Source organism: Coregonus clupeaformis, chromosome 24 (assembly GCF_020615455.1).
Source record: "Coregonus clupeaformis isolate EN_2021a chromosome 24, ASM2061545v1, whole genome shotgun sequence".
Lineage (NCBI taxonomy): Eukaryota > Metazoa > Chordata > Actinopteri > Salmoniformes > Salmonidae > Coregonus > Coregonus clupeaformis.
Genome location: NC_059215.1, coordinates 59,701,146 through 59,713,860, shown reverse-complemented (window position 1 = coordinate 59,713,860; position 12,715 = coordinate 59,701,146).

The following is a 12,715-nucleotide window of genomic DNA, read 5'->3' as shown; positions in this document are numbered from 1 at the left end:
ACAGTCGTTTTATTAATTTACTTGGGAGAACTGCTCAACAGATTTCTATAGAAATTATGCAAACATGTGCACAGATATGCACACACCCACACACACACACACACACACACACACACACACACACACACACACACACACACACACACACACACACACACACACAACAACAACATCAACAGACTTCACAGCATGTGACTGGCTGCTGCGGAGATCAGCTTGCTATTAATACTCAATGAGGAGGGTCTGACAGAATCGAACCACTCTGCCTCGGCCAACTCAGCTTAGAGTATCTCTTCCTCTGCCTGAAACACTATGTGGTATGACATAGTCTGTCCCCCGGTTCAGCTGGATGATGGTGGGCCAAAGTTCCACATACTTTGAATATATAGAGCCATAGGCCTATTTGTCAATGACGGGCGTGGATGAGCACAGATGTATAGGAAGGGTTGCATTGGGCCTGCTGCCAATTTAAGCATCATGCTGTGCTTTTCTGGGAATGTGATGATATGTACGAACAACTTTGCCCATTGCAAAACAGCGGGCCGAGAGCGACACTTTCTGCAGACCTGCTAACTCTCACCTGATACCAGGGGCTGGAGGAGAGCTTTAAAATCTGACAGTGACTAATTGAAGAGGCTATGGTCTGAGCCGGCACTATCTATGCATTTCTTGCCATCGCCTTTCGCATCCCAGATAACATCAAAGCAAGACTATTTCTATCAGTGTGATGATAGCACTGCAATCTGGGTTTTCTGCTCTGGGAGGAGTTGAGTGTGTGTCACAGGCGCCAACGTCGCCGCGGCAGCAGGCAGTGGGCAACAGGAAGTGGGCGTCTGGCTTCACTCAGATGGTGCTCACTCATCCACACTCACGAGTCACCCAGCTCTGAGTGGCTGCTGCATCAGTTACCTTCTGGGACATGTTACTGTAGGTAGTGAATATGTCTGAAGAGACCGTTTTACTGTCAATGGTAGTCAGTTATTTATTGGAAGGATTCTAACTCAACTGTATTTCATCTTCAGTGCAACATCTGATCATTTACCCCTGTCCAATACATTAACAGTTTTGAACCCACTCACAACCACAGGCAATAGCAATCATCCCACTCACAACAGTCCACAATATTGTATAGTCCTCCACCCTCGGCCTCAGCCAGCTGTTTCTCCTGCATGCTCTTAGACTGCACACCTCATCTGGTTTTCCAAACCACATCAGGGAACAGTTGCTTCAGAAACACTCAATTACAATAGTAAACACCAGATTCCCCTGAGGAATCAGTCATCGGTATAACCGTTCTGACACCAGATCACACAACAGCACACACACACTCAACAACAAGTCTTTATGACTTATGGCTTGTTTGTAATCAGCCCCAGTCACTAACATGTCAATGGACAATGCCAAAAAGAGAGTGTTGGTGGTTTGTGGTATTGATTCACTTCATTTGTTTCCCTCCCAAACTTTTGTTTGATCTCCGCGAGGAACAGGAACAACAGCAAACAGTCCTCTGGCATCAAAGTGAAAGGTAATGAGGGACAGAGTTTGTCTGGATTACCTTCCCTCCCAGTGACACATGATGACTGGATGGCCTGCATGCAGCTGAGGCAGCCACTAATGGCCAACGTGAGCATTGTGGTAAACACAACTGTTTAATGGGTAAGGAAAAGACATCTAAACATTTACTATACCTTCAAGAGGTAGGTTAGTCCACATGGGAAAAGCCAAACAGAATGCACACAGTCATATAAATGATGTGGTTGGATGATGGATCACATGATTGCCCCAGGGAGCGAATGACCACTGTTAGACAAGCAGAGGGGTTGTGGCAGTGGTGGCGACTGACTACAGACAGGACCTGGCAGGTTGGGGAGTATAGGCCAGAAGGAGAGGCGGTGGCGAGTGGATATGAATTCACCTTGGGGGCCCTATGATCTACTGTTTCTCTGCTGAGGCGTCAAATCAGAAGCCTGTAACAAATTAGCACCCTGACGTTTCAGAAGGCCTTGGCTTTAGGATAGACTGAGCTTGGCCCTGCATTTCATCCACAGATGGTTTCTTGGTGGTACTCCACCTTCCTCGTGGAGAGAGACAATTCACTGCCATGCTTGGCTCTGCCTGTATTGCAGACTTTGTCTTCTATATTCCGCTCAAGCTACCTATGATCCCTGCAAATGTGAAAACAAGCAAATGGATTTACTGTGTTTGACGTGACATCATCCTTACATAATTAATGGTTGGTTCTTTATAATCTAACCCGTGGGAAAGGTGTAGCTGTTCAGTCTCACACACAGTATGGTGCTGTATGTGATGTATAGTAAGCATAAACTGATGACGGTAAGGTGTTTAGGTAGGAGAGGGGCCCTGCTTTAAGGTTGATATACAATTCCTACACTATTGGCTTGACAATCAATGTTTGAAAGCAGAAGCAGGAACTTATAAAGGTGATTTGGACACACATTTGACACATTTTCTTATGTGTGTTTATTCGGTAGGATGATTTCCTTGAGTTTGAGCACCTCCATTAACACATTGAGAAGAACAATATGCAGACGCTGACAGATTGTCAGTGTTCCAATACAAACACTACAGATATCAACGCCGTCCAACACACATGTACCCTGAGCTCAAAAAGCTCCACAAAGTGACTCATGTGGCTTCACTCACACTGTCCATCACATCACTGGGAGGTCTGCTCCCTTCCCTACCCAGCAGCAGCTTACACATCACTTTCCACTACTAGCTCTCCTGATATCAGTACATAAAACCCTTTTAACCATCATCCTGACACCACAGACGTTTGGCGTGCTCCACCTCCCCTGTGACTAAACACAACAGACCTCCCTCCAGGATCTCCTGACGGCCGTTCGCACTGTAGACGTTGGTTCGAGGGGTGGCCAGTAAATCAGGATGAACTGGGCCTGATCCCCCTCTGTGTATCTTGGCCTCCCACTGGTTCTCCTGGCCCAGAGATCCTCCACGCCTCAGCGTCGGTCCTGCCAGGAGGCTGATTCATGTGCCGAGTCTGCAGAAATCAATTAATGTTAAGTCTGTCCTCATTATTATTAAAACAAGACCCAGATGGCAAATATAAAGATCCAGTAAATCTAAAAAACTGGAAGCCTCTTACACTTCAAAGTTGTGATGCAAAAATACTAGCGAAATGCATAGCACTCAGAATTACAGTTTTTCTCAATTGCTAAAACACTAAACCCTATTGTCTGAACCAAATGCTCAGTTGCCTGAACCCACTGATTGAATCAATCACTCTTTTGGCAAAACCATAAGCACTTTTCACCTGTTTAGACGTAACTTGCCAACACATTTTCATTGTGATGCACCCGTGCTGCATAATGGTGAGCACAGGTGACAAAAGTCAAACACAATTAGAGCACAGGTGTCACCACTTGAACACAACAACTCAAAATTGATCACACTTGTGGCTAATGATGTGAGGGAACATATACAGTAAGCCAGTTCAGAGAGCACTGGTTTGCGAGGCCCTACAATGGATATAAATCTGAGAGGAAGAGTTCGTGTGAGAGGAGGTCGAGGTGGTCAGCGAAGACAAAGAACAGTAATATCTGATGAAATCAGAGCTACTGTGATTGACCATGTTCTTGTCCATGGTATGAGCATGAGGGAGGCTGGACAAAGGGTACAACCAAACATCAGTAGATTCACTGTGTCCACCATAATCCGAAGATTTAGAGAAGAGAACAGGTAATTACCTTTTTTTGACATTATAGTACAGTATGTAAATGTTGACAGCAATTACTGTATGACATACTATATACTGTACCACAGTATACTGTAAGTAAATATATGTTTCAGTACATCACTGTACCAATGTACTGTAGTATTGTAATGGAGGGTTGGTCTAACTGTTTGTAGGCCTAGTATTCCATGTATATTTTTGTAACTCCATGTTCTCTTTTTGTAGAATTGAAAGACTGCCACATGGGGGTGGGAGGACAGGTATGTTCTCCCCACACCAAGAGACCCTAATTGTTGATATGGTCCGTGAGAACAATGCCATTAAACTGAGCAAAATTCAGCAGAAGATCATTGAGGACCATTTAAATTTTGAGGGTATCAACAGTGTCAGCCTCTCTACTGTTGATCGTGTCCTCAAGCGCAACAGACTGCGCATGAAACAGCTATACAGAGTGCCCTTTGATCGCAACTCAGACAGAGTCAAAGAGCAAAGATTCCAGTATGTACAGGTTGGCATATATCCAGACACATTCAATGTTGATTACTCTAAGTAGTGATTTACTGTAGTGGCCTAAATCACTTTTTCAGTATCACTTACAAAACTATATCTATTTCTACAGCAATTTTTTCAACTGGATGCAATGGAAAGACCCCATCAATACATCTACATGGATGAAGCTGGGTTTAATCTCACCAAAAGGAGAAGGAGAGGCCGTAATGTGATTGGCCATCGGGCCATTGTTGGTGTTCCTGGGCAGCGTGGTGGCAATGTCACATTATGTGCTGCCATCAGCAATCATGGGGTTGTCCACCATCATGCCAACCTGGGGCCCTACAACACTCACCAGCTCCTCATTTTCCTCAATCACATGCGAGATGCTTTGTTAGGGCAGCAGGATGAGCATCTCATCTATGTTGTTGTTTGGGACAATGTGAGTTTTCACAGAGCCCTCCAGGTTAGAGAGTGGTACAATATGAACCAAGGTTTTATCAATCTTTGCCTTCCACCGTACTCCCCCTTTCCTAAACCCCATTGAGGAATTATTCTCCTCATGGCGGTGGAAGGTATATGAACACCAACCTTACACCAGGGTAAATCTCCTGCAAGCCATGGGACTTGCCTGTGGTGACATAGGTGTGGAGGCATGCCAAGCCTGGATACGGCATGCCAGGTTTTTTCCCCCGTTGCCTGGCCAGACAAAATGTGGCCTGTGATGTGGATGAAGTCCTGTGGCCTGACCCAGTACGGAGACATGATGCTGTGGCTGAGTAATGCACTTATTTGTATATTTTTGTACTTTATTTTTTTACATGGGCTTACTGTACACAAGTGGCAAACGCATAAGATTTCTGTTTGTTTTTACAAGTGCTACATGTAAATGCACAAGATTTCTGTTTTGTCTTTTTGTACAAGTGCTAAATGCACAGTTTTTTTTGTTTTGCAACATGCATTTAGCCTACAGTGAACAATAAACATTTATTTCTCCAGCTTCATGTCCTGAGCATTGTGTTTTCTATTTTTCTACGTAGTGTTTAGTGACTGTTCAGTAGTGTTTTTAATTTTGATTGACTCGGGGCACGATTTGACAACATAGTTCAGTTTTGAGCACAGATTGAACTGTTTTGAGGTGAAAGTTTGGTTTTGCAAGAAGAGTCTGAGGTTTTGTGAATGTAGCTTGAAAATTGGGTATTGTGTTCACAGTTAAGAGAAAAGGAGAGCAGCTTTCAAGAAATGTGTCTTAGCAATCGAGAAAAACTGTAAAACGGTTTTCCCAGGTATTGTTCATCCTGATCAGACAGGTTTTTTACATGGACAATACGTTGGAGATAATATACGACAACTACTAGAAATAATAGAACAACATGAAACATCTAAGAAGCCAGGCCTGGTATTTATAGCGGATTTTTAAAAAGGCCTTTGATAAAGTAAGACTGGATTTGATTTATAAATGCCTGGATTTTTTTCAATTTTGGTGAGTCTCTTATAAAATGGGTAAAAGTAATGTATAGCAACCCCAGGTGTAAAATAGTAAATAGTGGCTACTTCTCAGGGAGTTTTGAATTGTCAAGAGGAGTTAAACAAGGGTGTCTGCTGTCTCCTTATCTATTCCTTATGGCCATCTGTCACGGTTTCGGCTGAGGCTGCCTCTCTTCCTTGCTCGGGCAGGCTTCGGCGGTCGTCGTCTCCGGAGTACTAGCTGCCACCGTTGCATGTTTCGATGTTCGTTTGGTTTTGTCTTGATGTTGTACACCTGTTATCGTTTAGCGTTCATTAGTTGTCCTATAAGTTCTCGTTGTGTTTGTCATGTGTTGTGTGTGATTGCGCTACTGTTGGTTGTCTGTGCTTCGCTGTTTTCCTCCTCTGTTTTGGGAGGGCTCTCGCACATGTTAGTGCGCATTTTGTTTTACGCCTGTGTGCGTATTTTCTCGCCTCCGGGCGTTTTGGCTCGTGTTCTAAGTGATTGTTCACTAAAGTCTTTTGGACTAAGTTTCTGCGTCCTGCGCCTGATTCCTGCACCACACCCACCTACAGCACCCACTGACACCATCGAAATGCTAGCTATTAAAATCAGATAAAATAACAACAGTAGAGGATTCGAAATCTAAGGCTTAAAAACAAAGGTGTCCATGTATGCCGATGACTCAAGTTTTATATTAAGTCTGCAAACTAGATCCCTGCATTGTCTCATTGAAGATCTAGATAACTTTTCTGGACTCTCTGGACTAAAACCTAATTATGTGTACAATATTACGTATTGGATCTTTAAAAAATACAACTTTTACATTACCCTGCAGTTTACCTATAAAATGGGCTGACGGTGAAGTAGACATACTACTCCACAATGAATTTCAATAGGAAACTTGTAAAAATAGACCTGGTCCTGCAACCATGGAGAGGTAAATACCTGTTTTTATGGAAAAATTGCACTGATTAACTCCTTAGTCATATCTCAGTTTACTCACTTACTTATGACACTGCCTACTCCTGATGATTCGTTTTTCAAATCATATGAGCCAAAGAAAAACAGCTTTATCTGGGATGCTAAACCAGACAAGATAAAGCGTGCCTATCTATATAATGAATATGAACTGGGTGGATTGAGTTTATTAAATCTAAAAGCACTAAACCTCTCTCTAAAAGCTTCACTTATCCAAAAGTTTTACTTGAACCCTAAATGTAGATTGTTTAAAAATGGACTTTTTGCCTTTGTGCAGATTGCCATGTCTCATTTTCAATTAATTGAAAATGAAACCTCTTTCAAAGTATCTCTCTTTTTCTAACAAGCATTGCAGAGCTGGTTACAATTTCAATTTCATCCTCCTGAAAAGACAAAACAAATATTGCAACAAATATTATGGCTGAACTCAAATGTGCTGGTTGATAAATTACCTGTATTTATGGAAAATATGTTTGAAAAGGGTATTATGTTTTTAAATGATATTGTAAATTGGAATGGTAGAGTTATGTATTTCATGGAGTTATCAGAATTGTATGGGAAGGTCTGCTCAATCCAAGATTACAACCAATTGATTACAGCATTACCCAAAAATGGAGGAGGCAGGTGGCAGCGGGAGGAGGTAAGGAACTGGTCTGTCTGCCCAATATAAAGGATAAAAACTTGCGGAGGAATAAAAATAGCATAAATAGGAAAGTATACCAGTTTCATTTGAGGACCAGGATGTTGACAGCTGTGCCATACAGATTGCAAAATAGTTGGAAAGAGATTTTTGATGTACCGATTCCATGGTATGAGTTGATATATAAAACGACGCAAGATTCAAGACTTGGTGCTTTTGAGCAAAAATTATTGTACAGAATTCTTTCCACCAACAAAATGTTGAATATTTGGTGCATACAATCATCACAGCTCTGCAGATTTTGTTGTGAGGATACAGAATCAATAGACCATTTGTTTTGGTATTGCCCTCAGGTAGCCTGTTTCTGGTCTCAGGTTCAGGAATGGCTGAAAAAGCATAACAATCTAAAATTGACCCTAGAAATAGCATTGTTGGGAGATCTGGAGAGACCTGGTAAATCAATTACTAATATACTAATAATCGTACTAATAGTACTTATCTTCAACTTGCAATCTGTCGATTCTATTCGATTAGATAGATTCAAATTATATGTTAAACATCACAGCATAGTTGAAAGATATATTGTATGGTGTGTAGAAATCCAAAGAGGGTGGACAGCAGAGATAGCTGTGATGGGCTGAGGGAAGCTGAGGGTTGGGATGTGGAATTGGAGACAAGTGGGAGTGGAGTTGCTGGTCAAAAATAAAAGTAAAATAATTAAGTCAAAACAAAACAAAACAAAAAGTAAGTTTGAATGGCACTGAGGGGCAACGTTGTTACATCTCATGCCTGTTTTTATTTAGCGCCATCCATCATTCCTTCAATTCTGACCAGTTTCCCAGTCCCTGCCGATGAAAAACATCCCCACAGCATGATGCTGCCACCACCATGCTTCACTGTGGGGATGGTGTTCTCGGGGTGATGAGAGGTGTTGGGTTTGCGGCAGACATAGCGTTTTCCTTGATGGCCAAAAAGCTCAATTTTGTTTGGAGAGCTCCTTGGTCTTCAAGGTGCCGCTTGCTTGGTGGTGCCCCTTGCTTAGTGGTGTTGCAGACTGGGCCCTTTCAGAACAGGTGTATATACAGTGAGGGAAAAAAGTATTTGATCCCCTGCTGATTTTGTAAGTTTGCCCACTGACAAAGACATGATCAGTCTATAATTATAATGGTAGGTTTATTTGAACAGTGAGAGACAGAATAACAACAAAAAAATCCAGAAAAATGCATGTAAAAAATGTTATGAATTTATTTGCATTTTAATGAGGGAAATAAGTATTAGACCCCTCTGCAAAACATGACTTAGTACTTGGTGGCAAAACCCTTGTTGGCAATCACAGAGGTCAGACGTTTCTTGTAGTTGGCCATCAGGTTTGCACACATCTCGGGAGGGATTTTGTCCCACTCCTCTTTGCAGATCTTCTCCAAGTCATTAAGGTTTCGAGGCTGATGTTTGGCAACTCGAACCTTCAGCTCCCTCCACAGATTTTTTATGGGATTAAGGTCTGGAGACTGGCTACGCCACTCCAGGACCTTAATGTGCTTCTTCTTGAGCCATTCCTTTGTTGCCTTGGCCGTGTGTTTTGGGTCATTGTCATGCTGGAATACCCATCCACGACCCATTTTCAATGCCCTTGCTGAGGGAAGGAGGTTTTCACCCAAGATTTGACGGTACATGGCCCCGTCAATCGTCCCTTTGATGCGGTGAAGTTGTCCTGTCCCCTTACCAGAAAAACACCCCCAAAGCATAACGTTTCCACCTCCACCTTGTCCCTGACATCCTTGGAGAGCTCTTTGGTCTTGGCCATGGTGGAGAGTTAGGAATCTGATTGATTGATTGCTTCGGTGGACAGGTATCTTTTATACAGGTAACAAACTGAGATTAGGAGCACTCCCTTTAAGAGTGTGCTCATAATCTCAGCTGTTACCTGTATAAAAGACACCTAGGAGCCAGAAATCCTTCTGATTGAGAAGGGGTCAAATACTTATTTCCCTCATTAAAATGCAAATCAATTTATAAAAATTTTGACATTCGTTTTTCTGGATTTTTGTTATTGTTATTCTGTCTCTCACTGTTCAAATAAACCTACCATTAAAATTATAGACTGATCATGTCTTTGTCAGTGGGCAAACGTACAACATCAGCAGGGGATCAAATACTTTTTTCCCTCACTGTATACTGAGATCATGTGACAGATCATGTGACACTTAGATTTCACACAGGTGGACTTTATTTAACTAATTATGTGACTTCTGAAGGTAATTGGTTGCACCAGATCTTATTTAGGGGCTTCATAGCAAAGGGGGTGAATACATATGCATGCACCACTTTTCCGTTATTTATTATTTTTGTAATTTTTGAAACAAGTTATTTTTTTCATTTCACTTCACCAATTTGGACTATTTTGTGTATGTCCATTACATGAAATAAAAAATACAAATCCATTTAAATGACAGGTTGTAATGCAACAAAATAGGAAAAAGCCAAGGGTGATGAATACTTTTGCAAGGCACTGTATGTTTTAATATTCAATAAATAAATACAAATATATATATTTAAAAATATAAGTCTGTCCTCACTGGACGTCCACTGGGTCTGATGGAGGGACCAGGTTTGGGAAAAGAAGTGGCAGCCGGTTGGATCTACAGAGGAGATCTCTCTCTCGTCACTCCCCTTCTGTCCTCACAGTGATCGGTCTGTCTTGAGGTTTAACTCATGTGGGTGGAGCTGTGTAAATGTTTCGGATCATTTCTTTGCTTGGATGGCTTTTTGGCTCAGGTTGTCAGATTTTGTCAGATAGTCCAGAGGCAGGCGGTTTATCGCACAACAACATCTCTGGTGCTGCTGACAGATACTAAAAGGTTCCATTGACAAATGAAGCATTGTATCAAGCAAAGTTACAGAAAATGGACTAAAGCAGATTATAATGGTCAACCAACTTCAGAAACATGTATCTGTATCACTATTATCCCCACTTGTTTTATACACAGGGATCTTCTAGATTTCATGTAGGAAATAAACTATTTTGAGATCCAGGAGCCGTTCCCACCCACCAGAATTAGCAAGACAATTAGACCAACAATTTTTGTCCTCAAACCCATAAACACTATCATTATGAACATGACAGTAAACAGCACATCCATTTAAATAGTGTTGTGGCACGCTCCATGACGACTGCCTAGGAACTGGCCTCTAGAAACAACTCCACAACCAGCATACAAGGAAGCAAAACCACACCCCTGCGGCGTACACATGGGTGTCTGCCAATAATAACGCTCGGTGGTTCAAAATAAAAACCACTCTTCGCCGGTCCATCTTGCATTCAGTCAGGGCTAAGTCTGGACCACCCCAGAGCTTGAGTCCACTAGACATTCCTGGCGCTACAAGTGCTCCCATCAAATCATTACAGGTACTGGTTTGTGGTAAAGGTGCTTTATATTGCACTTTGTGTGCATTGTGTCTCTGTTATGAAAAGGAACATGTGCTGATGGGACAGAAATACACAGAGTAGGTCTACCACAGGCGGCTGGTGGCACCTTAATTGGGGAGGACGGGTTCATAGTAATGGCTGGAAAGGAATAAATGGAATGGTACTCCATTCCAGCCATTGTTATGAGCTGTCCTCCCCACAGCAGCCTCCTGTGATGTCTACAGTAATTAGCCACGTATGTCCGTATTGGTGACTCATGTTGGAGAAAGGGAAAAAAATGCAGATTGAATATTTGGGTCCTGCCAAGCTTATCCACTTGAGACAATTGTGTTTGTCTTACCAGAGCCACAGTTGCTATGCAAGGTGTTTCGAGGGCCCTGAACATACTTTGCCTCAGCAATATTGTGGCAATGGTGAGAATCACCATCTGTTTATACCACAATAGGTTCGTGGCACCTTAATTGAGGAGGACGGGCTCGTGGTAATGGCTGGAGCGGAATCAGTGGAATGGTATCAAATGATGCCATTCAATTTACTCCGTTCCAGCCTTTATTATGAGGCGTTCTCCCCTCAACAGCCTCCACTGGTTTATACCTGATATAACCATCCAACACACAAAATAAAGTGGATGTCTCTTGTGAAGGTATTTTCCCCTGACAAAACACACACACAAACACTACTGAGAGACAAAGTAGTCTATACCATGGCTTACACCCTTGGGTTTCCAATCCCATTTGAGGCCAAGGAGGAAGTCAATAGTTTCCTATAGATAAGTTGTTGTTGCACACTGGTCACTAAACGTTTTCCTATCGACCCACAGTGCTTCAAAACACCATGGCAAAAGGCTTCTACTTGTCTCTCTCATATCTACTGTAATTATCTCCATGGACTGGCCAGCTAATGTTTCATGGACAATAGTCTCTCTCTCCATAATGGCTACTCTGAAGGAGTGGCACAGCTGACACAGATGGGCACAAACTGAGTAAACAACTAATATCCTGCTACTACAGTGAAACTACCACAGAGATATTTAAGTAGAAAATAGATAGATATTTGTTCAACTGTTGGTTGTTTTGTAATCAAGCTATTTAAAATTGAAAGTCTGATTAAGTGACCATGGTCACATTTCATTTAGAGGCCCAGTTTTAAATTCTTTGGGATGTAATTTGATGTGTCCTTTTAATCATTGGTGAGATGGTTTTGAGTTTTTTAGGGCCTCATGAATAACTCTAAATGTAAAAACAATGTAATAGCACCTCATCCTTGATGAATACAAGGCTCTGAAATCATCTTGATAAGACATGCATTTAATTGGCCTGTGTTGTACAGTATGTGGCCTGCCTGTCTGCTGATAATCGCTCTGCAACATCGATTTCACTTTTTGTTTTCTGAGACCTTAGCATGCAAAGCTCAATTTGCTACCTTAAGAAATCTGCAAGTTCTGCTTTTGGCGATAGTGCCTTTTTACACCGTTGTATCACTTGTTGGTAAAACATAAACCCCCTTGCCTATTTATATTGGTAATGTTATTTAATTGTTATTGTCTTCCTCTGGTAATTTCATATGGATACGGATGATGTTCTTTGAATGTTATTAATAAACAGATGAAAAAATTTATGAAAGAGATATGTTTATCAATAGCCTATCTCTGGTCTAAGAAATAAAATACATATTTTCTCAAATGTTTTGACTTAGTTTGACCAGTCATCATAAAAACCCTTGAGAAAAACGGTAAGCAATCCTGATAGAACTCACAATGACTAAAATCGACATTATGCTGGTCTTAGCGCTCCTATTTATGATTAATAAATGATAACACTCTCCAACTCTGTCAAGGAATGTACAATCTCCTCTGATTAATAAATGATAACACTCTCCAACTCTGTCAAGGAATGTACAATCTCCTCATTTCCCTTTATCTGTTGATGATGACGTTACACTGCAGATCCTGAGGTGACGTTACTTTGTCTCGCGAGTTTATGGAAAACAATCCAG